The following is a 24,281-nucleotide window of genomic DNA, read 5'->3' on the forward strand; positions in this document are numbered from 1 at the left end:
TCAAAAGACTATGGTTCATATCCTTATTGTTCCATCCATCCATCCATCCATCCATCCATCCATCTCTCTCTCTCCCTCCCTCCAATGGAGTGCACCTCTGGTGGTTAAGTCAAGCCTCTGTGTTGGCAGAATCAAAATGACCTTCATGAGTCGCAAGCCTGGGCAGGGTGCATGGAGGTCCTGGTCTGCCCAGACGACAAGACCCCCCCACCCTTCCCAGCTTCGGTGATGTCCAAAGGAAAGCATAGCCACGATTTGCAGCTGCACATGGCATTGGGGGACGAACAGCAGACTTTACCCTGCACACTCCGACTTACATGGGTGGAGCCTGGAAAGCAGATCTGAGTGAGGACTTCTGCTCAGGTCTGCTCCTAGGATTTATTAAGGGGCCCACACATGCTAACCCTCACCCACAGGACCAGGCAGGTCCAACCAACTGATGGATTGGCCATAGTCCATGACTTGCTTGTTTTTGCCTACCTCATAGCAAAATTGTAATGCTGCATTTATCCTATGTCACAGCTTTGTAAGGGCAGAAGGGGCACTGGACTAGATCAATAGAAGGGATGGAGCATCTCAAGGGGAGTTCTCTTTATGGGAACATGGAGGACGGTGCTCTCTGACCAGAAGGCCAGCTTGGGGGCTGATGGGCTATAGTGCCCCCTACCATGTTGTCTCTAAGGGTTCCCCTGAAAATAGTTCATGCCATAGTGGACCCTAAACATTAGACATTCCCCTTTTGGTATGACGGTGTATCAACCAGCGCTTGGGCTGCTTGATCATTGGATCCATGTCCTGTGGTTTTGCCAAACTTGTTTCTCTTTAATCAGTCAATCAAACTGCGGCCTTATTCCATCCCAGATATGTCTCACGTTTGTCTTGTTCTGCTTCCCACCCCTGCGTTCACTGTGTGTATGCCTGCAAGCGCACCCAAGATCTGTCTGCTGTCCTCTTACCATTTTTGTTGCCTTCCAGGACTGTCCTCTCTCCCCATCCCCCCAATTTTTTTTTATTTGCCTTGAAGTGTGGTGACCCAAGTTGGACACCATTCCCCATAGTAAATAAATGGGAAGGAATTCCTAAGTGGTAGCAGTCAGAAGACTAGCAAAGAACAGGTCTGTCAGAGTGCTTTTCTTTTCTTTCCAACCTAGAAAATGCAGTAGAAAGCAGTAGAAGGAGCCACAGGCAGGGGTGCTTTGCTACTTGTGGTCTATGTTGCATGCAGATGTGCTTCCTTACTGCAAAGCAGCATCAGGTCAGCCTAACCCCGTAGGGAAACAGTGGGGTGTACGGGATGTGCTTAAACATTTCCCTTTCAGCTGCCTCCTCAATTTTAGGTCTCCCAAACTGCTTTTTCCCATCTAGAGTGTCCCAGTTGCGTGTTTACTTTGCAAACACACATCTAGAAGAACATTATGAGGGGGGAAAGACCACCCTTTTTTCAATCTGTTACAAATTGCCTCTGACCATTGGGATTTGAATACACACAAATGCTTTTTCCTGTTTGACTCTCAGTAGCTTGGTTAGGGACAGCTGCAGTTATTTGCAATAGGCAAGCTGCTGACTTAAACCCATGCCTTCCTTTTCTCCAGGTGATTAGGGTGCTGGCATAGGTCTTGCTTGTATCCAAGGAGGCTGTCTGCTTTTGCAGCGGGGGGCAACCTGTTCTTCCCCCAGCAGCCCTCTGCAGGCCCTCATAGTCTGTTCCAGGACACTGGAGGATCATTTGGAGCAGATTTTGCAGGTACACTGGGTGAAGACAAGGCAGTGAAGTCCCGCCACATGAGCCAGGGCAGCCCATCAATAAGGCACAGTGAAACCATTTGCCACTGGTGGCAGATCTGACCGCTGCCATTGTGCTGCTGCCATTGTGCCCTCACTGCTGTTGCTGTGCTGTGTGCACAGCCACAGGCAGTGTTGCGGTGGTGGGGCTGATGGCAACATTGGGGCAGGTGGGGGCTCAGATCTGCCCGATGTGGGTGCGGGGGCAGCATCAGGGCAGTTTCCCAACAGCAGCCCTGACATGAGCAATGTTGCATTCCTTACATCAAATTTTAATTTTTATTTCTCTGCTCCGCCTCCCCCTCCCCAGTCTAAATACTATTTTAGGGCCACTTCTGTTCCTTTGGTTTGTTTGTTTCAGATATAAACTCCCTTCTGACTACTTGTCTATATAGGTTTTACAAGCATAAGGTTCTCTATGCAAAAGGAAATGTATGTCTACGAAACATGTAAGTGCACTGTATATGCATGTTAGCTTATTTGTTCAAGTATGTAGTCAGGTCATAGACAGAAGTGAAACAAAGGCCTGGGTTGTTATATATCACCACCTGACCAGCAGTATTGTTCGAGATAGTGCAGCATATTCTGGGATAGTACCTTTAAATATTATTTCACATTACATGCAAGTTCACTACCCGTGAAAAGAATACTGCTGAACTCATGAAGGCATTTTGTTACGCTTGTTTGTAGAGGAAGAGACATGATATGTGAGGAGTGGTCTTTTAAGATTTTGATCTGATATTTATGCAGGGATAGAAGAGATTAAACTTGACAAGACAGTTATTTCTGTGAAAGGAAATGTACTCTGCTACAATGTATTTCAGTTAATTGACTGTGATTTTATGTAAACTGTGCTATTTTTACTGTTGTTAGCTGCTCTGAGGCTGGCTTTGGCTGGGGAGGGCAGGACATAAATAAATTATTATTATTATTATTGTTATTACTACTTTGGTTATTATGTCTCATTGATTACATAAACGTATACTCTGCTTTTCCCCTCAAAAAGGAGTTGCTTGAATCAACAGAAATATACAGTGTCCAAACCAAGGGAAGTAATAATACTGCTATATTCTGCCTTGGTTAGACCACACCTGGAGTACTGTGTCCAGTTCTAGGCACCACAGTTTAAGAAAGAAATTGACAAGCTGAATTGTGTGCAGAGGAGGGCGACCAAGCCTTATCAGGAACTGTTGAGGGCGTTGGGTATGTTGAGCCTGAAGAAGAGGAGAGGAGATGCAATAGCCACCTTCAAATATCTAAAGGGCTGTCACATGGAAGACAGTGTGATCTTGTTTCTCCTGCTCCGGAGCGTAGGACCTGAAGCTATGGCTTCAAGTTTCAAGAATGGAGATTCCAACTAAACATCAGAAAGAACTTTCTGATTGTAAGAGCTGTTGGACAGTGGAACGGCCTCCCTTGGGAGGTGGTGGATTCTACTTCCTGGGAGGTTTTTAAGCAGAGGTTAGATGGCCAGCTGTCATGGATGCTTTAGTTGAGATTCCTGCATTTCAGGGGGTTGGACTAGATGACCCTCGGGGTCCCTTCCAACTGTTCAATTCTGTGATGCTAGGGTGCAAAATACAAAACAAACATAAAAATGTGGTCCATTGTCAAAACACATTTACCAGACTACAGCAGAATACAGAGAGCCGAAACTCCATTTGTGTATTTTTGATTCATCGCATACTATTTATGCTGCTGTATTGAAAGCTTACATAGATTTGTAGGAGAAAGCAAGCTCTCAGCTATACAATCACAGCACGTTACTATTAAGACACCCACATGTAATAAAAATAACAGCTCTAACTAAGCATGAGAACTTAATTTAAAAGGACTACATAGATAACCATATCTGTTGTGTACCATCTTAGTAAAATGTTAAAACTGAGTATGGTTTTTTTTTGGGGGGGAAATAATAATAATGAAGAAATTGCAACAAATAACTGCTTTTCCATAAAACATACAGGGATCTGGTGGTTAAAATGGCTATCAAATGTAGTGTGAATATGAAACAAATATATCACCTTAAGCACTCTAAATGCAACTGATATCCCAGTATGAATAGCACTCTATGAAAAGAATAAATATGTCTTGAAGCTGGGAACTAGAATAAACTGTTTCAAGGTGAAAGAGGAGCAGTATTATAAGGGTACACACAAAATAAATTTTATACAGATGTTTTAAGAGCTGCTTTTTTCCAGTCAGAGTTGTTGAAATTGCAAGTCAGGAGCAATATTACTGCTTCACTGAAAATTGTTCCAAATACTTTAGATAGCACAGGAAATGTGTTCTCACATACTTGACATTTAAATATTAATACTAATACCAAAACCTTTTGACCACAAAGAAATGCTGGAGCAAGATTTGGAAAGGAGACCTTTTTGATTAGGTGAAATAGTATCATTTTATGACAGAGTTGTCTGTATTTTTGATCATTTTTTCACTTGAAGAAACTACAAAATATATAGTGAAACCATGAATTTGTTTTTGCCTCCTGCACCCTCAACTGGGTATGCTTCTTTTGAAAAACGATAAATAAGCAGTAATTACCCCAACCAGTATTTTTCATTTGCTGTTATATTTAGCTTGCCACAAAGAGGTTTGTAGACTTTTCAAATACAGTGGTGCCCCGCAAGATGAATGCCTCGCAAGATGAAAAACTCGCTAGACGAAAGGGTTTTTCGGTTTTGCGTTGCTTCGCTAGACAAATTTCCCTATGGGCTTGCTTCGCAAGACGAAAACGTCTTGCGCTTTTTTCTTAAAGCCGCTTGAAGAGGCGCAGTTGCGACAGACCGTGCTTCACAAGACGAAAAACATCGCAAGACGAAAAGACTCGCGGAACAAATTATTTTCGTCTTGCGAGGCACCACTGTACCATTTTTGAGATGGGTGTGGTTAAAAGATGCCTTCCCCGAAGATGCTTCTCTGGTTGCATTTCTCTAATGTTTTTCTTTGGGCAATGATAATTGAAGAAGGGAAGGAGTGACAAGTACTTTCTTCCCTTCTATAATTTATTATTTCCTTTGCAGAATTACATGCTACACTAAAAACAAAAATCAGAAACATTGTACAATACAATTTCCTCAGTGTAGTTTTTAAAAAGACGGGGAGGTTTTTTGCTGCTTGGCAGCCAGCTGAAAGCTTGCTTTGGGGTGGTTTTCCTGAAATCTGGGTGCCTGTAGCCTCCAGTCATAATAATGGCATGACTATTGCCACAGCCAATCAGGAAAGGGGAGGGGAAACATGATGAGATGGCTGGAAACATTGTGTGGCATTTAACTATGTTTTACTGAGTAACTCCGTTGAAACAAATGGAACTAACTTGGTCATTTTCATTACTCTTAATGGATCTACTCTGGTTAAAACTTGGTTGAATATCTCTAGCTATTTTGTTAGCTTTAAGCATTTGCGTGGACAGGCGGAGTCCCCAGATCCTGAGCGGCCCCCCCCGTCATGTGGAATAACGACTCAAGACAACGTGCTATGGGATTGAATTGGCCACAACTTTATTAAATTTCAAATGTGGGTAGACCTTGGCTCAGGTATTGGGCGTTCTCCCTCCCCAGTCCCCAGCCGGGGACCTAGGGAGCATCAGGGTTATCCAGTGGGGGGGGGGATGGGCCGGCTCTGGAGAACATATGTTCAAGCAGAGATAGCCGCCCCCGTTACGTCGCCACCGCAGGGGAGAGCAATGACGACCTTTCGGCGTACGGTCAAATCCTCCCTTCAGAAACCCCTTTAACAGGGAACCTTGGTATCCTTGGCAACCCTTCCCCCAGGTGGGATTGGACAACTGACTGGGGTAGGCGGAGACCTCCAGGTATCCCACCTGAGGGAAGGCAAAGCCAAGCCTATGCTGATGGAGCCGCTCCAGATCCAGGGGCTGCGCGCATCCACGCAAAGGGCGCCCCCCTGTTTTATGCGGGGAGCGGTCATTGCCACATGACACACACCTGGAAAACTGTCTGTGGACAAACGTCGGCCTGGAGCGAGATGAGCTCCGCACCCCATAGTCGCCTTTGACTGGACTTAACCATCCAGGGTTCCTTTACCTTTTATCTTTAGTTTCTCTCATCATAACACTCAGCCAGATGATGAGTTGCTATAATTCTAATAGCAAAATTTGCTATTTCCTTTGCAAAATTTGCAATGTACTTCCCAACCAGAATAACTTCACAAATGGTTGCGTTTCCTGGCCTATTAAAATATTTTAGGAAATTTTAATTCTTGAGGCTATTACGTCCCAGTCATTGAGAGGCATGCTGACAGAATTTCTACTGGACAAAGCTTTCATTATTGTCTTAAAAGTAGAAGATATGAATTGCTACTATAGATGTGAGTCAGAGGTAAGAGTCTAATTAGATAGCATTTACTAATAGTAGCTATGCCTCTGTGGACTTCAGTGCACTAACAAGGCCATAGTCAAAAAGTAGCAACTGCTAGCTTGGATTAGATAATTCATAGACACAGATTAAAAAACCATAAGGAGACCATTATGATGTCTGAGCCTGGCATTGTAACAGCATAATGCAGGATATAGAACTTGGTAGTTACTCCTATATTGTCCTTGTAATTTCCAGTTGAGGTAAAATATATGTTCCAGTACTTGATTTGGAGATCCTGAGTTACTGATAATCCCTTGCCACTGTAGTCTAGGCAGATTGTTCTCCTGGCTAATTATTTTTTAGCATGAGTAACGAGCTCATGGTCTCACAGAAAAATCCCATCATACTAAAAAAACCAACACCTTAGAAGCTGGCATATTTAATAGACTTTGTCTCTATCATTATAGAATGTTACAGCCTTTGCTGGCTGAATGAAATTCATTCTCAAACTTATGCAGCATTGTGTGAACTCAGTGGGAGCAGGCACAGGGTTCCGTATTCATGGAACAGAAAATCAGTCTTATGCAAAAGTGATCAAATTAAGAAAGAAAGCAAACAGGGCTTGTGACGGCTGGTAGCTGTAATGAATTAAAAATGGCTCTAGGTGTTTAATTTGGAGCTCACTGACACAGGTTGTCAGGATGGTTCCAAAATGTGGCACAGCCAAAATGCTGTAAATTTTAGAGTGCTACTTCAAAAGTTTTAAGTTCTGCTATTTTCTGTGTTTGTTAATGAATGTGTTGCAGGTCCTTCCCATGTATATATCTCTGTGTGTGTTATTCTTTGTTTGCAAATCTATGGTATTTTCCTAGCATTTGCTTCCCCCATCTGTGTCTATTTTTAAAATTTACAATTCAATCTTGTAGTATAGAAGACTTTCATATTCCCAATCTGTTTCTTCCCCACCCCAAAGGCTGCTTCTGTGAAAGCATTTTTTCCTGAATGCCCACATCTGATGGCTTACACAATGGAATTAAGTAAAGAATTGGGGCCTAATAGATTTTGCTTTTGTGGGGAGTGGGAGTTTACTGCTCCAGGCAGCAGATTTTCACCGTTCGCAATACAGCTTTGTCCTGTCTGCTCAGAACTTTAAAGAACATGAAGTAAGAGCTTTTTCAGTGGTTACATCTATTCTGATACACGGAACAAGGTTTTTCCACATCATGATGAGAATTCGCTGTAAAAAATGTGTAATCCTAGCTAAGTAACTTATGGATGGTTATATTGTCTTCTATATCCCAAGGTAAACAACACGATCAGTAACTTTCTAGCTAGTTATAGGGACGGTTTATAAATGCAGCGTGCTCTATGCCTTGTGCATTGCAAAGTAGTATCATTTTTCTTAACAGTATGTATTGAGGTCAAATTGGTGAAAAACAGGAGTGGTTAAATGTTAGCTGAGCTGTGTGAATGTTAACGGAACTAAAGTAATACTGAAACTATTGTGGGAGTAAAATGGTGGTGGCTTGGCAGATAACAAGAGAGCAGAAAACATTTTATTGGGCTATAAATGTATTTTAAAAAAGTGTTTGCAACATTGAATGAAAAGTAATCGTAGCATAATGTTGCTCAAGCTGAATTTTCAGTTTGCCCCAATCCTGCTTGCATTTGTAACTTCAGTAAAATGATAGTTCTTTATCTCTGAATGTTATCTCTGAATGTGATTAAAAGTATCTTCATACTCTTATGACATTTTGTATAGTTTTGAAAGCATTTTGCATATATGTAGTAACTGAATTTTGTATTTATTATGCAGTCATGTATCACATCTCTTAAAGTCACTGAAGTATTGTGCTAGCATTATTTACAGGATTTTTTTAAAGCACTTGTTTTTCTGGATATTTGCTTTTATGTAAAAGTTTATGTTAAAATTTGCAATGGCTTCCTGGCTCTTAGAACACCGCTATTTTTTTCCTCTAGTTAGATAAAATTGTTCAACTTTCATAAACAAACAGCTCCTTCTACTTCAGAGATGAACCCAAAATGCTATCGAACCATTTTTGAGGAAGTTTATATCAGAATTTGCATTTTTACATAATTCATAGGAAGTAGCCAAGTATATTAAATTGAAACTATTTACTGTTGATTTTGTGTGAATGTTCCAACATACAGTGGTACCTTGGGTTACAGACGTTTCAGGTTACAGACACTTCAGGTTACAGACTCCGCTAACCCAGAAATAGTACCTCGGGTTAAGAACTTTGCTTCAGGATGAGAACAGAAATTGTGCGGCGGTGGCGCAGCAGCAGCGGGAGGCCCCATTAGCTAAAGTGGTGCTTCAGGTTAAGAACAGTTTCAGGTTAAGAACGGACCTCCGGAACGAATTGAGTTCTTAACCCGAGGTACCACTGTATAGCCAGATCATAATCTGCCATATTGTGACGTTAGTGACTGAGAGAATGAATACACCTTAGGCCGCAATAAATCAAACAGTGCATTGTTGCTAGATCTCATGGGCTGAAACTGAGTGTCATACATCACAAAAATCAGCAAGGATGTTAGGGATTCCTAGGGCTTGTATTATATAAAATCGATGATTATAAGGTGTCAGAACAGATGCATCAGTAAACAAATGACATCCAGCTCACTCTTTTTTACATATGATCCAGGTTCTGCAGACTCGGTGCTTACTCCCTTTCTGGTCATGGTGAGGGGTTTAATGTAGGTGACTCACTTTCATATACTGCTTAAGTGATGAGTTGGAACAATGGCTTGCAGAGAAGTCTGGCCTGCTGAGAGGTCATCAGAGATTTTTCTGTAGCTCTGGAACTCCTCTTCCACTTAAGGCTTAAAGGTAAAGGGACCCCTGACCATTAGGTCCAGTCGTGGCCGACTCTGGGGTTGCGGCGCTCATCTCACTTTATTGGCCGAGGGAGCTGGCATACAGCTTCCAGGTCATGTGGCGAGTATGACTAAGCCGCTTCTGGCGAACCAGAGCAGCACACAGAAATGCCGTTTACCTTCCTGCCAGAGCGGTACCTATTTATCTACTTGCACTTTGAGGTGCTTTTGAACTGCTAGGTTGGCAGGAGCAGGGACCGAGCAACGGGAGCTCACCCCGTTGCAGGGATTCGAACCGCTGACCTTCTGATCGGCAAGTCCTAGGCTCTGTGATTTAACCCACAGCGCCACCCACGTCCCTCCACATAAGGCTTGCCACAGACCAAGTCTGAGGGTCTTCTGGAAATGCTGCAAGACCTTCTGTTCTTTAGCAAAGATGTTGATGGCTGGGAATAAGTGAACGATTTCAACGGTGGGTGGGATCCAACTCATGAGTCCCTCCAGTGGAAGCGCACACAAGGACTTATGCTGGTGCAACAGGGCTTTCCTCTATCTTCCGCCCCACACGCAGGAAATGGGTTTTTGGGAGGTTGGGAGAACTCCAGGGTCAGCATGTGGGGGAAGGAGAGAGAAAGAGCATTGAATTCCTCCCAGTATATTTAAAATATGCTTACCAGCTTAGGCTGGTGAGCTAGCCACCACCCTATATAGAAGCAGTTGGCCTTGCCTCTGCTATTCATGCCCTGGCTACACCCAGACAAGATTAGTGTAACACACTTTTTGTGGGGACTGCCCCTAAAGATGTTCAAAAGCATCAGTTGGTACAAGATAAGGCAGCCAAGATGCTTATGGTGGTCAAGTATTGGAAATGCATTACATTGATTTTACATTGCTGCATTGGTTATCTATTTGCTTCTGGCCTCAATTTAAAACCATTCAGAAGCAGGTTACTTCAAGAGCCACCTATACCTGTAAGGACCTGCCCAGGCCTTAAAATCATCCACAGAGGCCCTTCTTGCAGTCCTCACAATTAAGATTGGTCTTGGTTGAAACAAAAGAAATTGGCTTTTCAGTGCTGATCCTATATCTATATCCTATATCTATGGAACTCCCTCTTAAGAGAGGTGCATGTGACTCCTTCTCTGTTTGCTTTTGCTTTTCATTTTAGTCTGGTATGAAATAGGAATGATTTTATGCTGCTGTTTTTGATTTAAATACAGTGGTACCCCGCAAGACGAATGCCTCGCAAGACGGAAAACCCGCAAGACGAAAGGGTTTTCTGTTTTGGAGGCGCTTCGCAAGATGAATTTCCCTATGGGCTTGCATCGCAAGACGAAAGCCCATAGGGAAATGCTGGCGGTCGGGAGCAAAGACTTTCGCCCACAGCCGGCCTTCAGAAGAGGACCTCTTCTGAAGGCCGGCGGAGGGCAAAAGTCTTTGCTCCCCCCCCCCTGCCTGCCTTCCCCCCGCCTGCCCCGGGCGATCTTAAAATGCTGGCGGGCGGGAGCGAAGCGTTCGCTGCCGACCCCCAGCATTTTAAAATCTCCAAGGGACAGCAGAGAAGTCTCTGTCCCGGGGAGATTTTAAAATGCTGGGGGTCGGGAGCTGCCGACCCCCAGCATTTTAAAATCTCCCCCTGTCCCGGGGAGATTTTAAAATGCTGGGGGTCGGGAGCGAAGCGCTGCCTACCCCCAGCATTTTAAAATCTCCCCGACACCCGCCCCCGCCGCCCCACTTCGGAAAGCTGTTCCGAAGTGGGGCGGGGGGGCGGGGACACCCGCCCCAGCCGCCCCACTTCGGAAAGCTGTTCCGAAGTGGGGCGGGGGGGCGGGGACACCCGCCCCAGCCGCCCCACTTCGGAAAGCTGTTCCGAAGTGGGGAGGGGGGGCGGGAACACCCGCCCCCGCCGCCCCACTTCGGAAAGCTGTTCCGAAGTGGGGAGGGGGGGCGGGGACACCCGCCCCCGCCGCCCCACTTCGGAAAGCTGTTCCGAAGTGGGGAGGGGGGGCGGGGACACCCGCCCCAGCCGCCCCACTTCGGAAAGCTGTTCCGAAGTGGGGAGGGGGGGCGGGGACACCTGCCCCAGCCGCCCCACTTCGGAAAGCTGTTCCGAAGTGGGGCGGGGGGCGGGAACACCTTCTGAAGGCGGGCAGGGGGCGAAGTCTTTGTCCCCCCTGCCTGCCTTCCCAGGGGCTTTTAAATCGCCCCGGACAGCGGAGAAGTCCTCCGCTGTCCGGGGCGATTTTAAAATGCCGCCCGCCAGCATTTTAAGATCGCCCCGGACAGCGGAGAAGTCCTCCGCTGTCCCAGGGTTTTTTAAAATGCTGGGGGTGGGAAGAAAAGCCCTTGTTCCCCCCCCCAGCCTTCAGAAGAGGTCCGGGGGCAGACTGTCCCCGGACCTGGTCCGAAGGCGGTTTCCCTAGGAACGCATTAATTGATTTTCAATGCATTCCTATGGGAAACCGTGCATCGCAAGACGAAAAAACCGCAAGACGAAGAGACTTGCGGAACGAATTAATTTCGTCTTGCGAGGCACCACTGTAATTGTTAAATGCAGGTGTTAAAATGTTTTTATGACACTGCTTGTATGCTGCCATGGGGTAACTTTTGTTTTGAAAGTTAGCATATAAATCCTTAAAATATATACTATATAGATCAAGACAGCCCATTTTTAAGTATGTTTACTGTTTCTTGGTGTCTGTTTTTATGATTCCATATGTGATTGGTTGCATATAAATAATGCATATGAATAAATGAAATATGTATCATTGTAGCTAAATATGCTAAAATGAGTTCTGAATGCATGTGACACAGCTTTATGCAGGCAAAATGAGTGAAATAGCTGGGTGATTTCCTTCCTCCCGCCTCTGTGGAACAAAAAAAATTTCAACATTTTTGTAGAGATGCAAATTGAAACACATGACAGTACCTATACAGTATATAAACATAGTGCTTGAAAAGAGCTACAAAGCTGTTCTTTCGTAATAGAATCCAACGTGTTTACTAGTTTTTGAAAATGTGTGCACATCAAATAAATCTCCAGTATTTGGGCCAGAGTGTACCAGCATTATGCAAAGCGAAGATTAACAGCACTCAGTATAAAGCTATGATCCACTTTCCTCTTGATTCCCAGACACTATCAACCAAATCAACAAAGAACTAAACTAGTGAAGAGGTCATGTTCTTTGCTTCATTTGCATCATTATAAGGGGAAAGTCTGTCATAATAGAAAATCTCACTGAATCTAGTGAATTACCTCTCAGTCATGATAGCTCATGTAGGAAGATTATAATGGGAATAAAAACAGCCAGGATAGCAAGTGTGCCTCAATACAATGAAAGACAACACCAGACATTCTGCAGCTAGTAGTTCTATTCTAGGTCTTCTTCTGGTCATTTCAGTCTGTGCGCTCAAGTCTCTGATAACCCTTTGCTCTAAAGGGCCCAGTTACCCTTAAGGACAGTCCTGTGTGCATGGCCTCAAATGATGTTAATTGGGACATCGTCACTTTTTCTCCTGTATCCAAGGAGAGAGGTTATTGGTATTTGTCATTCTGTACATCCTCCCATTGGATGGGAATAGGATCAGTTGCCCCCAGTACTTAATATGAATTCCTGGGTTCAAGAAAGAAATTCAGCACAACAGTTGCCTCTCTCTATCTTCTGGCATGAAGGCCGGAAGGCAAGGAGGGAAGTGTGGCAGGAGAGGCAACAGCAAGGAGTGTCAGGGGCGGGGCATGTCTCAGGTGTGGGAGACTTGAACACAAGCAGAGACTGCCTTGTGTTTTGTATTGTTTATTTTTAAGTGTTTCTGGTTCTACATTGTCTTTATGGTGGTGTATTTTATTTTGTCGAGTTGCTTTGAAACATTTTATTTATTATAAAGAGACAGTTAAATGTAATAAATTATAAACATTATTTTTTTATTATTAATAGAGTAAGTGAACAGGTGGGAGCCTCAAAAGAAAAAGGATTAGGAGCTTAAAAAAGGAGCCTAAAATTATTGTGCAAATAATTTATGTAATAATATAATGTGCTCAATTTATTTTGGTATATTGCTGCCTTCATCACTGAGAGTGAACAAGAACTATATTAGGAGTGCTCAATAGTAAAATAATACCATTACATAAAACTAAACACACTACATCAAATAGCTAAGCAAACTATGTACATCCCCTAATCTTAAACCAATGAAAAGACTTGAAAACAAGAATTCTTATTAGAATTGGTGAGAGACCACTCCCTGATTTGATTTTAATGGGTTTTGTGTGTGCATCTGTTTGCCTGTCTACAATTTTGCATCTTCTCTATTTCATAAAGATATCGCTTTATTTCTCAGCAGAAAATCATTGCACCCTGGTTGGATGTTTCAAGACTCAGTGGATTTTTACATCAAAGAAAAGTAGAAGATCTGTGCATTTATTAAGTAAGACTTTTTATGTTTAACTTTTTCTGCTTGTAGTTCATGACATGGAAATAAAAAAGAGCAACATGCTTGCATCTGATGTGTGCATTATAGCTTTGAGGCCCAAAAACAAGTACACATGAAATGCTTTATTCTGTGACCATGTTTGCATGTCGCCATAAACTGTAAACCATGGTTTTTCATGCAGGGACAATTTGCATCCACTGTGCTCCTCCCTGCAACAGCTGGGAGGAAACAAACCATGTTCCTTGGTTTAGCGTTATGTCTGAATTTACGACTGTGGTTTGTTTCACTTTAGGTAAACCATTGTGATAAAACAAGATTTCATAGGTGCCATGATAACTATGCAGGGGCAGGGCAGGCGCGCGTCCTGGGAGCGGGGTGCGCCGCCTGCGGGGACAGGGTGGGGCGCCCAGCGCGGGGGGGGGGGGGCAGCCGCGATGGCACCCTGCCGGGATCGCTCTGCTGAGAACAGTATGCTCCCTCCACACTCCTCTTCCTCCGTCAGTGTAACCATGGCGTCATTTTAAGAAGTAGTTGGCCAAATACCTCCATAGAATTACTTAATCAGGTGGGGTTGATGTTTATCTGGATGTGGGGAATTTCTGTTTCACTTTTTTATTGTGATCAGATCATTTTCTGGTGATATTTAGGCTTGCTGCAAAGGTGAGATACCAGTTGGAATGGTCTGCCCTTGGAGGCAGATAGATCTGGATGAATTTCTGAGAGTCCTTCAAGGAGTTTCCACATGGCATGGTTGGTGTCCCTATTAATGCCTTGGTCACTTTGTGGACCGTGGAGGTGGCTTTTCCTAAAATGTGAAGGCTCCCTCCCTTGAAGCCTTTTTCCCCTGAAAAATTGCAAAAACTGGGGAAATGTTGGACTACGATGTGTGAAAGGATACAGAAGCTTGTTTCAATCCACCCAAACCTTCAGCTTTTAGAAGTCCATGACAGATAAGATGGCAAATATGAAGAAGCAGAAAGATAGCAATAGCCCAGAAAATGAGACTGATAAAATTTTATGTAGCATTCATTGAGACCCCCTTTTTCTCAGTTCTTTTTTATGTCTGCTTGACGGTGTGGAGGACTGAAGGAGACATAGGATTATATTAAGCGATAATCCTACTCAGAGTAAGACCCATTGAAGTGAATAGACATAAGGAACTCACGGTTACTAATTTCAGTGGGTCTAGTTTGAGTAGGACTTAGTTGATTACAGCCCACCATAATTTTCTGCTCCTTATAAAATAGCAAAATGAAAGAGATGCTAGGTTTCTTGCAGTCTAGCAGCTTGTAGTTTCATTTGTAAATATTGTAAATATTGACTGAAGAGATTGTATAAACATGATAATTTAATGGCAAACCAATTTATATATAATACATTTTATGTTCCTAAAGTAACGAAGTGACTTTTGCTCTGTAAAAGAGGCTAACAAGCAAGTAAGCATTGCTTCTGTGTCTGTATTTTTTAAAAAACAAAATAAAACGAAAAACAATATTTTCCTGTCTGTGTCTTCAAAATTTCCAGAAATTTCATCTCTAAGCTTAGAAGATTGACATGATCACTTGCAACTGCCTGTTTCCTTAAATAGAGCTTATTCAGCTCCTTTTGTTCATGAGAGAACTAGGGGTAAGAATCTGAAGGATAACGGGTGGAATGCAAGTGTAAAACTGGTTCATCAAATGCTGAATTTTGAGTGCCTATGCCAAAATCTCAGCAACGTACAATAACATAATTAAAAACATGAAATACAAAGAAATGCAGCATATAAAATAAGTACAACGTAACAAACCAACAAAGTAATGAGAGAATCCTCTCCTCAAGCACAATTCCCATTGGATTGAGCAAATCCCATAGTAGCTAATCAAAGACATTAAAGGGGGGGTGTCTTTGCCTAGCATTGAAAGTATTGTCAAATGAGTACCATAGAGCACTCTTTGCAGAAAGCATCCTTTTCTTGCTAACCAGAGCAACTTGTTAAACTAATTTCAAAAATGGCCTGCTGCAAAAAGTGACTGCTGCTACAGCAGGCATAGACAAACTCGGCCCTCCAGATGTTTTGGGACTACAACTCCCATCATCCCTAGCTAACAGGACCAGTGGTCAGGGATGATGGGAGTTGTAGTCCCAAAACATCTGGAGGGCTGAGTTTGCCTATGCCTGTGCTACAGGAACGGCAAATTGGAGGGCAATTTTTTAGGGGTAGGATTTGCAAATGTTTTAGAGGGGAGACTTACTTTGGCAGCACACTGCTTTTTAGGCATTTTTGTCCTCTCAGACTTCATATATTTTCCCTCCACAATGACCATTGGAATAATGCTGCACTGCGATATAATATTATTCTGATGGGGATTCTGGGGAGGTGGGAAGGATGACAGCCAACAATTTTCTCCCAGAATCCCTCATTAAAACTATTTGACATGACACAGGAACTTTCCAAGGGTTTTCAAAATGGGGAGCAACGGCAGCAACTGAGAAGCAGCTTCTGATAATATCCTTTGCAGCAGCAGCAAAATGAAATTTCAGAGGATGTTAATGATTAAAATAAACCAAGTGTTGATGTGTTCAAAACAAGTTCTCCCTTAAAATTATTGCAAGTTTTTACCCTTCTTTCCTCCCGCCATTCAGATTTTGTGTAGAACATGAATTAAGCCAAATAATCTGTTTAGCCTTACTTTATATATGACCCAGACTGGATTAGTGCGAAGTGTTTCACATTGGGTACCTTCATAGGCGCCGACTCCATGGGGCTTGAGGGGGCCCGAGCCCCCTCAAAAATTCGTTTGGGGGGGCTCCGCCCCCCCAATAATCTCCGGCGCCCCTCCAGCAGAGCGCCATTGCCACCCCTCCCCCAGCCCAAAATGCACAGGGTCGGGCTGCATGCCTCCTGCCCTCCCTCCCGAGCAAAAGCTCCACCCAATTTCCTTCGGAGCTGATTAATAGGCCAGCACGCTCTCCCCTATTCGCTCACGAGGAGGCGGCGCCACTTTATTTGCATATTCATGAGCTTATTTATTATTCATGAGCTTTCCCGGGCCCCCCCAATATTTTTTATAAGTCCGCGTCCCTGGGTACCTTGGAAGGCAGCTTAGTAACTTCTGTTGTGCAAAATGAAGCCCTTTTATCTAAAGGGCTGTCTGCACCCATATATCAGACCCTTCTCACAATCGCCCACTAGTGAAATTGGCTGTATTGATCAGCAATGAGATAGGGCCTTTTGTCGTGGTGAACTCTGCAGTTGGGCAACTCTTCCTGTTAATGTTTACCTGGATCCTTCAGTTCTGGAATGAGAAAAAACCTAGACGATCTGATTCCATTTTTTTCATGCAACTATTTGTCTGTTTTCGTTTTTATTTCTCTGTGTTGCTTTGTGAGGGCTTGGCCCTGAAAAGCAGCTGATAAGAGGAATAAAATAATACAGTGGTACATTGGGTTACAGACGCTTCAGGCTACAGACTCTGCTAACCCAGAAATAGTACCTCGGGTTAAGAACTTTACCTCAGGATGAGAACAGAAATTATGCTCTGGTGGCGCGGCGGCAGCAGGAAGCCCCATTAGCTAAAGTGGTGCTTCAGGTTAAGAACAGTTTCAGGTTTAGAACGGATCTCCGGAACGAATTAAGTTCTTAACCCGAGGTACCACTGTAAACTGATAAATAATCCCTGAGTGCCAAGAGGAGCTATCATTTTTAAAAAATCTTGTCTTTGGAGCATTGCTAGAGAAAAGTCACAATGTAGTTGCCTTTTTGTGCCAAAAACGTTTCTGCAAACTTGCCCCAAGTTCAAATATGAGGACTGTTTGGATTGCTTTATGTACTTCATGTTGTTGCTTTGTTGCGATAAAAGAGAACTGTTTATTCAGAGATGAACCCTAATGTTTCACTGTTCTGAAATATGAAGGGATGCAGTTGTCAGATTGTCAAGGGCTGGCTAGGATACTTGCTCTCTGGACCAAAAAAATATGACTGCTTGTGAGATATAAAGGCAAAATGAAACCTTAGGGAGGGAGGAGCAGGGAGGAGCCAAGATGGCAGCTTACTGTTTGAATTGTTTATTTATTTTTGCAAGCTGTTGACCCACTGACTTCCAGGCGGAGCCGAACCTAAACCCAATCTGGCTGCAGCTTTTATAGGGTCTCCAGAAATAAGTGTCATTGTGTATACCATTTCTAATGAGGCCTGTCCATACGTGATATGTTGCTGCTCAGGAGATAAAACTCCATACAGGAAAGGCTATGTATACTGTCACGTAGAGAATACTATGTAGTCTGAGTTTTGCTGCAGGTAAATAGACTGAGAACTTGGAAACTGAAACTTTTATGTTTGTGAGATTAGTTGTGGAGAACAAATTCTTCCGTTGCTTCAAATGTAGTTAGCTCGTGCTCTTTTGTGGTTAATTATGAACCTATGCTTGCTGTGTATATGAAGCAGATGCAGCAGATTGCTGATATTGTACAGTGGTGCCCCGCAAGACGAATGCCTCGCAAGACGAAAAACTCGCTAGACGAAAGGGTTTTTCGGTTTTGCATTGCTTCGCTAGACGAATTTCCCTATGGGCTTGCTTCGCAAGACGAAAACGTCTTGCACTTTTTTTTTAAGCCGCTTGAAGAGGCGCAGTTGTGATGGACCGTGCTTCGCAAGACAAAAAACATCGCAAGATGAAAAGACTCGCAGAACGAATTATTTTCGTCTTGCGAGGCACCACTGTACTAGATATATTCATTTTCAACATAAAATGAATTATTTATATTACTTAGCCAATGGTATTGGTGACATAGTTGCTGTTTTCTGAGCTTATGGAGAGTTTGAATTTCTTCTTCAAAACTCACTAAATTATTTTATTAGTCCCTATTTTAATTCAATTTTAATGTACCAATCAATAGTAGCTTCACATTTATTGACAGGAATTTCTTGCCTATTGTTTATCATGGATAAAGAATATGAGATTTTATTGATCCAGTAAAAATTAGGACATAAATCACTATCTCTTTACTTTTCTGCTATATGCAGATGCACTACCCCTGTGGGGTTTTTCCATTATGGAAACACTGATGAGGCAAAATGTATAGCAGAAATGTGCTCAATCCTGTGGAGGCCTGGTACAGCAATGCTCAATATTTTTGAGAACATGCAAACTGAAGGTGGGTTTTGGAGGGTTGGATTTTTTTGCACTTGTTATGCAGATTGAGAAGTGGGTTTTGGACCAACATTAATAGGGAAGCCTGCTATTATTTCTTTATTCCTGGGTCTTCCTGCCACTTTTGCCTCTGCCTCCTTACTATATTGAACATTTAGATGTTAGCAATTGTGAATGTGTTACACAGGGCTAGCCCATCCATGAGGCAAGGTTGGCTGCCTCAGGCGGCAGAATCCACAGGGGCGGCATATCCATCCTCCCAGTGAATGCAGCACCTGCTGATTTGGTGGCAGCAACAGCTGTAGCGTGTTTCTTGGAGACCAGATCTGCTCCCCCGCAATGTACAGCAGCCTCTTGGCCAATAGGAGGCGCTGCTGACCTCCTTCCTGGTGTTATATGGTTGAGGAAGAGAGCAATGGTGGCAACATTTTTCTTTTATTTCTCTGTAGTGGTGCAGCATAAAAACGCTAGTGCATTTGCAAAGCTAAGCAGGATCTGGTATGGTTTAAAATTGGATGTGGGACCCTGTGTTGAGATTTCTGCATTGCAGGGGGTTGGACTAGGTGGCCCTTGGGGTCCCTTCCATCCCTGCAATTCTATGACTCTATGATGTGAGGGGTTAATGGCTTCTTAGATAATCTAAACTGTGATGTACCTAAAAGTGAAGAGTGATTTGTGTCAATGGCAAACAACGTAAGCCAACACAAAACGAACTTTCCAGGGTTTGAAATTATATCCTACTTCTGTATTTCTCACATTTTTTCAGCATAAGCCACTTTGCAAAACTCATTCTACCTGTTGCCTAACACGTTCCCCTCCAATCTGGCAACAGTCGTTTCTTTTGTAGGTGAGTTTGCTGAAATGCTCACATGCAGAGTGACAAGACAAGGGACTCTGACCCTTCCTAAAACTACACACAGGTAAACATAGGAACAAAGCATAAGTTCTTCACAATTTCTCTTCTTACCAAATCTGTTTGAGAGTATGGCTAAATGGAAATTATGTCCTCCTCATAAATCACTGTACATCAATAAAGGTTTCCTAATGTTCAACCTACCCAGTTCTCAAAAAGGAGGCTCCACAATTCCCTTCTTGCCTAGAACTTCATCCCATGGCTCCCCTGCAGTTTTAGAATCACAGACATATGGGTTCATTTCTTTGTAGTCAATGAGCATCTCTGTTGCCATTTGAGGCTGTCTGGCCAGAATAGTGCTTGCTGGCAGTTTTGAGTCATTGTCATGTGCTAGTTTCAGAAGTAAATGGCAGGTCAAAATGAAAGTACCGAAAGGCAATATTTTAAAATCTACATTTGTCTGTTGACTGGAAAAATATCTAACCAAGTGCACAAACCAGAGAGTAATATGAGAAGGGGAAGACAACAGAGAAAAAAGTGGGAAGAAGCAAGTGTTCTGATTCTGTAATATCTGTACTAGTAGTTTGTGGTACTTTAGTTAGGCTGCTTCTGTTTTGCACTTTGAGAATGTAAGACATTACACAGAGCAACACAGCCACTCAAACAGAGCAAATCCTGTGGTGAAAGGCTGAGCAGCTGATTTTTCCAGAGGCGAGTTAAAACATCCCCACCGTGTAGACAAAAAGCCTGTGTACCTAGCCTTCTTTTCCCACAACTCACTCTCTCCTCATGCAAACTCTGTCTACAACAATGTGTGGCTCTTCCTTCCATCTAGCTTCAACTTGCTCATCTGAAAAACAACAACACAGTGGTGGTCTCCTGGATTTATTCTAGAAAAGTTCAGAGAGGTGAACTTTCAGCTTGTTCACAGACTCTGTTTGGGCTAAGATACTTTAAGACCACCTGCTGCTGATTCCTCTATGATGCCTCTGATGGCAGAAAATTGGCACACAGATCACTTGTAACTGGGCAGCAAGAAGGAACCAATACTGTTAGGCTGGAGGATTGTGTTCCTCTGTATTATGGGTAGAATCCAAATGGTGCTCCTTGCTTTGGTTGCTCTGCTAGTGGAAGAGAAGGAAAAGCAATTTATCTGATTCCCTCCCCCTCCTCTATCCCCCAGCATCCCCAGAAGAGTCTAGTCTAGCTCCATTTCTGCTAAATTGTACCTGAAGTTGCTTAAGAAACCTATACCATATCCAAAATAGCAGTGGACTCCACAGTATAACAATAAATGTTATACTCTGACATCCAGAGTAGCTGTACAGTGTGTCAGTAGCAACATAAATAGCTGACATGCACAAAATATATTCTTCCCTTTGTTCGGCCTGCACTTTTTTTTTGTTTTTTTTCTGATATATATCAAATCTTACTGGAATGCTTCAGATGACTATTGCTATAAATAGATTTTTCAAAATAAATTGATCATATGTGTTTGAAATTATGTACTAATTGATTTCCAGAGAAGCCGAGGCAATTTAAATTAATTGGTTTTACAGAATACTATACTATCTGTATGCTTCTCATGCATTTCAGTTTTTTAATAAACAAACTCTTGAGAATTTGTGAAATATTGATTTTGTTTCTGCCCGACTTCTGTTGGGCAATCACTTATATTAAATAGCCAGTTGTTAGTCTGCTGTGTGGCTGCCTGATATTTAATGATTTTATCTTAGATGGCTAGCGCTCCGTGATCCTTGAACTTCTTTGTAGGTCCCCTCCTTAGGATTTTTATCTAATTTCTTTTCCTAATATAAATCTCAGGGTTACCTCAGGTTGTCTAACACCTTCCTATTGCATGTGCGTATTGCTTGCTTTAGCCTCATTTGTGCACACAAATATTAGAATCTTAAATACGAGAGAATCATAATCAAAGTATACTTAAAAGAGCAGCAGAGATGACAATAGAATAAGATCACTTGGGTAAACCATGACCACTGTTAAAAGCTCAGGCAAATAGGATAGACTTTGTGTGCCATCTTAGAAGGTGTGCATATGCTAGATTCAATATTCTGGGAACAGAGTTCTGCAGGTTATGTCACCACTGAAAAGGCCTCTTCCTGACTGTCCACCTAATTTCTCAAGGTAGGAGACCATTAGAAGGGTCTTTGCAGAATATCTGAATTAGGCAGGTTCATATGGGAGAAAAAAGTCCTTTCAGATTCATGAACCCAAATCGTTGAAGGCTTTATGGATTGAAAGCTAGTACAGTGGTACCCCACAAGACGAATGCCTCGCAAGATGGAAAACCCGCAAGACGAAAGGGTTTTCTGTTTTGGAGGCGCTTCGGAAGACGAATTTCCCTATGGGCTTGCATCGCAAGACGAAAGCCCATAGGGAAATGCTGGCGGTCGGGAGCAAAGACTTTCGCCCACAGCCGGCCTTCAGAAGAGGACCTCTTCTGAAGGACGGCGGGGGGCAAAAGTCTTTGCTCCCCCCCCCGCCTGCCTCCCCCCCGCCTGCCCCGGGTGATCTTAAAATGCTGGCGGGCGGGAGCGAAGCGTTCGCTGCCGACCCCCAGCATTTTAAAATCTCCAAGGGACAGCAGAGAAGTCTCTCTCCCGGGGAGATTTTAAAATGCTGGGGGTCTGGAGCGTTCGCTGCCGACCCCCAGCATTTTAAAACGCTGTTCCGAAGCGGGGGGCGGGAACAGCTGCCCCAGCCGCCCCACTTCGGAACGATGTTCCGAAGTGGGGAGGTGGGGCGGGAACAGCTGCCCCATCCGCCCCACTTCGGAACGATGTTCCGAAGGGGGGAGGTGGGGCGGGAACAGCTGCCCCATCCGCCCCACTTCGGAACGATGTTCCGAAGGGGGGAGGGGGGGCGGGAACAGCTGCCCCAGCCGCCCCACTTCGGAACGATGTTCCGAAGGGGGGAGGGGGGCGGGAACAGCTGCCCCAGCCGCCCCACTTCGGAACGATGTTCCGAAGGGGGGAGGGGGGGCGGGAACAGCTGCCCCAGCCGCCCCACTTCGGAACGATGTTCCGAAGGGGGGAGGGGGGGCGGGAACAGCTGCCCCAGCCGCCCCACTTCGGAACGATGTTCCGAAGGGGGGAGGTGGGGCGGGAACAGCTGCCCCAGCCGCCCCACTTCGGAACGATGTTCCGAAGGGGGGAGGTGGGGCGGGAACAGCTGCCCCAGCCGCCCCACTTCGGAACGATGTTCCGAAGGGGGGAGGGGGGGCGGGAACAGCTGCCCCAGCCGCCCCACTTCGGAACGATGTTCCGAAGGGGGGAGGGGGGGCGGGAACAGCTGCCCCAGCCGCCCCACTTCGGAACGATGTTCCGAAGGGGGGAGGGGGGGCGGGAACAGCTGCCCCAGCCGCCCCACTTCGGAACGATGTTCCGAAGGGGGGAGGGGGGGCGGGAACAGCTGCCCCAGCCGCCCCACTTCGGAACGATGTTCCGAAGGGGGGAGGTGGGGCGGGAACAGCTGCCCCATCCGCCCCACTTCGGAACGATGTTCCGAAGGGGGGAGGTGGGGCGGGAACAGCTGCCCCATCCGCCCCACTTCGGAACGATGTTCCGAAGGGGGGAGGTGGGGCGGGAACAGCTGCCCCATCCGCCCCACTTCGGAACGATGTTCCGAAGGGGGGAGGTGGGGCGGGAACAGCTGCCCCAGCCGCCCCACTTCGGAACGATGTTCCGAAGGGGGGAGGGGGGGCGGGAACAGCTGCCCCAGCCGCCCCACTTCGGAACGATGTTCCGAAGGGGGGAGGGGGGCGGGAACAGCTGCCCCAGCCGCCCCACTTCGGAACGATGTTCCGAAGTGGGGAGGTGGGGCGGGAACAGCTGCCGCCGCCGCCCCACTTCGGAAAGCTGTTCCGAAGTGGGGCGGGGGGGCGGGGACACCTGCCGCCACCGCCCCACTTTGGAACAGCTTTCCGAAGTGGGGCGGGGGGGCGGGGACACCTGCCGTCGCCGCCCCACTTTGGAACAGCTTTCCGAAGTGGGGCGGGGACACCTGTCCCATCCGCCCCACTTCGGAAAGCTGTTCCGAAGTGGGGCGGGGGGGCGGGGACACCTGCCGCCGCCGCCCCACTTCGGAACAGCTTTCTGAAGTGGGGCGGGGGGGCGGGGACACCTGCCGCCGCCGCCCCACTTCGGAACAGCTTTCCGAAGTGGGGCGGGGGGGCGGGGACACCTGCCGCCGCCGCCCCACTTCGGAAAGCTGTTCCGAAGTGGGGCGGGGGGGGCGGGGACACCTGCCGCCGCCGCCCCACTTCGGAAAGCTGTTCCGAAGTGGGGCGGGGGGCGGGAACACCTTCTGAAGGCGGGCAGGGGGCGAAAGTCTTTGTCCCCCCTGCCTGCCTTCCCAGGGGCTTTTAAATCGCCCCGGACAGCGGAGAAGTCCTCCGCTGTCCGGGGCGATTTTAAAATGCCGCCCGCCAGCATTTTAAGATAGCCCCGCACAGCGGAGAAGTCCTCCGCTGTCCCAGGGTTTTTTAAAATGCTGGGGGTGGGAAGAAAAGCCCTTGTCCCCCCCCCCAAGGCCTTCAGAAGAGGCCCGGGGACAGACTGTCCCCGGACCTGGCCTGAAGGTGGTTTCCCTAGGAACGCATTAATTGATTTTCAATGCATTCCTATGGGAAACCGTGCATCGCAAGACGAAAAACCCGCAAGACGAAGAGAATTGCGGAACGAATTAATTTCGTCTTGCGAGGCACCACTGTACTCTGAATTGTGCTGAGAAACAAACTGGAAGCCACCGAAGTTCTTTAAAATTCAGGAAATGTGGCAGTTTTTGCTGACTACCTGACTATGGTATTTTGGTTCATTTGAAGTTTCCAGACACTTCTTAGATTAACATATTAGAGAAATCACATTTTCCAAAGCATGGATAGCTGTGGCGAGATCA

At 45.2% G+C, this 24,281-nt stretch overlaps 1 protein-coding gene across 23 annotated transcripts in view; it reads left to right on the plus strand.

The window, feature by feature from the left end:
• ATXN1 (ataxin 1) overlaps positions 1-24,281 on the plus strand; it is a 208,495-nt gene that overhangs the window by 29,706 nt on the left and 154,508 nt on the right. For 14 of the 23 annotated variants that reach the window (XM_081206296.1, XM_081206298.1, XM_081206295.1 and 11 more), the window contains one exon: positions 13,287-13,373. The exons of 4 other annotated variants lie outside the window; for them this stretch is intronic. The gene's annotated coding sequence lies outside the window, so the exon portion shown is untranslated. The remainder of the gene's footprint in view (positions 1-13,286; positions 13,374-24,281) is intronic. 5 more of the 23 variants (XM_081206279.1, XM_081206299.1, XM_081206284.1 and 2 more) reach the window with 1 other exon arrangement.

Source organism: Podarcis bocagei, assembly GCF_964188305.1.
Source record: "Podarcis bocagei genome assembly, chromosome: 8".
NCBI lineage: Eukaryota > Metazoa > Chordata > Lepidosauria > Squamata > Lacertidae > Podarcis > Podarcis bocagei.